Source organism: Mustela erminea, chromosome 7, assembly GCF_009829155.1.
Source record: "Mustela erminea isolate mMusErm1 chromosome 7, mMusErm1.Pri, whole genome shotgun sequence".
NCBI lineage: Eukaryota > Metazoa > Chordata > Mammalia > Carnivora > Mustelidae > Mustela > Mustela erminea.
This window is the reverse complement of record NC_045620.1, coordinates 27,126,923-27,129,255: the sequence shown is the minus strand read 5'-3', so window position 1 is coordinate 27,129,255 and position 2,333 is coordinate 27,126,923. Positions and strand designations below refer to the sequence as shown.

Genomic DNA, 2,333 nt, shown 5'->3' with positions numbered 1-2,333 from the left:
AATTAATTAATGGTTAGAAAATGGGGTGTTACATTACCAGTATAACATGGCTGATAGGTGTGTTTTGGCCATACTAGTATGACATTTTTCAGGAATCACAGATGACTTAACTAATGAGAACTTACATCACAGAGTTAAAGCCATTCAATTTTAGAATCACAAAAAACTAGGATCATAAACTGTGTTCAGAAAGAACATTAGATTGTCTTAGTTTGGATGGCCCTGAAAGCAGAGCCTGAGGCAAGGATTGTAGTGCCACTAGTCCAGGAAGCCCAGAGGGATCTGAGAGAGTGAGACAGAGAAGGGAGGAAAGCCAACAGAAGGTAAGCTATTATGCTAGTTTCCAGTATGGGCAACTAGTGCCTGATCTTCTGAACCACCAAGGAGAACTACCTCCAATGGATAGGAGGCTGAGATATTTACCCACCAAGGCCCGTCCCCCCCGGGACCCATGGTTGCCACTGGGAACATCAGACTCTTCCCAGGTCCTGGTTGAGAGAAGTGCCAAGTCTTCAGAGAAACCTAATGACGGGCCCTTGAAATGGGATGCTGTCATTGTGCTAGGGGCAGCAGGGCGAAGTGGGGGGCACTGCTGCTATGGCTAAAGTCAGTGGTAGGCTGAAGGGATGAGGTATGGGACACTGATAACGAATGATCCAACTGTACTCCGAACAAAAACTCCCTTCTAAAGATCTGGATTGGGAGTCTACGAGCTGCATGAGTCTGGGGGATTCATTTCATCAGCACTTTTTTAAAATGAAGGTGGAATCTAAAGGCCTATAGGAGACTCATGCCGTCTTCATTTTGCCGAATGCCCCACCACCCCCATTGCCCACATGCCTTCAGATTTCTGTCACCTGCCCAGAGGCATTTGGCTTGAAGGGCTCCACATCAGTGACAGGATCCTTAAGATCTCTGATTCATATCTGCATCTCCAGGTCCCTGACCCATGATAGGGCCCTAATAAACTTCGCCTGTAAATGTAGCCTCTGCTTGCATTTTTTTCTGCCTGGGAGCTCACCCCTTTCAAGGTTGCCTGTTGTATTGTCTACTAGCATCTCTGCCCCCCTCCTGCCAGGCCCCCAGGCATTCCCAGTGGGGACTGGGGGTGCAACTCCCTGCTTGGGGTGAGCAGCAGGTTAATTTCCTCCTGGAGCTTCCCTCGGCAAACAATGAGACAATGGCCCTCCGGAGGTGGCCTGCGTAAGACAGCCGAGGAGGGGAAGTTGTAATCTGTGCGTGAAGCCAGAGGGCGGGCAAAGGGGCGAGAAAAGCAACCCGGCCAGACCGGGCCCTCCACCCAGCTGGCCCCTGGGACTGCTGCAGGCCCCAACCTGAAGGTCACCTGAGTCGCTCTTGAGGAAAACAGCCACAAACCACCATCATTGAGGAGAAAACACGGATGGGTGGGGCTCCCCCAACACCCCTTCCCTGTCTAGATGGTCCCAGCTCCTTTCTGCACCACCCCATCTGCCCACCTTCTGGGCTCTGCTGGCAGGGAGACATCCCCAGATGGACACCATCTGATTCTGGCTGTTTTCTTGCTGTGTGACCTCAGGGCATGTTACTTAACCTCTCTGTGCTTTTGAGTCTTTATCTATAAAAGGGGAATAACACCACCTCCCTCCTCTGGTGGTCAGGAGGATTCCACCCCTCCATTCAGCCAGCAGGCATTTACGGGGCACTGTGCTGGATGCTGGGGATACAGCTGGAAAGGAGACCACATTCCTGCGTTCATGGAACCTACAGTCTTAACATGGAGAGAGTCCATAACCAGGTGAGTGTACCAGGACATAACATTCCAACAGTGACGGGGGTTATGGGAGAGAAGGCAGCACCATTAAGACTGTGGAACACTGGGGGTACCTGGGTGGCTCAGTTGGTTGAGCATCTGACTCTTGGTTTTGGTTCAGGTCATGATCTCAGGGTCGTGGGATCAAGCCCCACACCGGGCTCCCTGCTCAGCAAGGAGTCTGCTTCAGATTCTCTCTCCCTCTCTCTCTGCATCCCCCCCAAATAAATAAATAAAATCTAAAAACAAGAGAGAGAGAGATTGTGCAACACTGGACTCCAGCTGGTCTACAGGTCAGGGTGGCCTTCCTCTAGGAAGAGGCAGTTATATGGGGCTGAACAGGGAGTGGACATTTACTAGGCCAAGGGGAAGGTGTGCAGGGAGCCGTGCAAAGGTCCAGATGCCGGAAGAAGTTGGCATTAAGAAGAGACAGGAGGCCTGTGCACCTGGAACAAGAGTTTGTCCTTTATCTAGAGAGCAAAGGGAAGCCATGGCAGGAGGAGGGACATGAGCCCATCGGCTTACAGCTAATGCATGAAAG

General features: G+C 51.3%; 1 long non-coding RNA gene across 1 annotated transcript; it reads left to right on the top strand.

The window, feature by feature from the left end:
• The first annotated feature begins 1,274 nt into the window (after positions 1-1,274).
• LOC116594685 lies at positions 1,275-1,946 on the top strand. Its single transcript, XR_004287368.1, has 3 exons — positions 1,275-1,406; positions 1,641-1,777; positions 1,914-1,946. It is a non-coding gene; the product is annotated as an uncharacterized LOC116594685 (long non-coding RNA).
• The last annotated feature ends 387 nt before the right edge of the window (positions 1,947-2,333 follow it).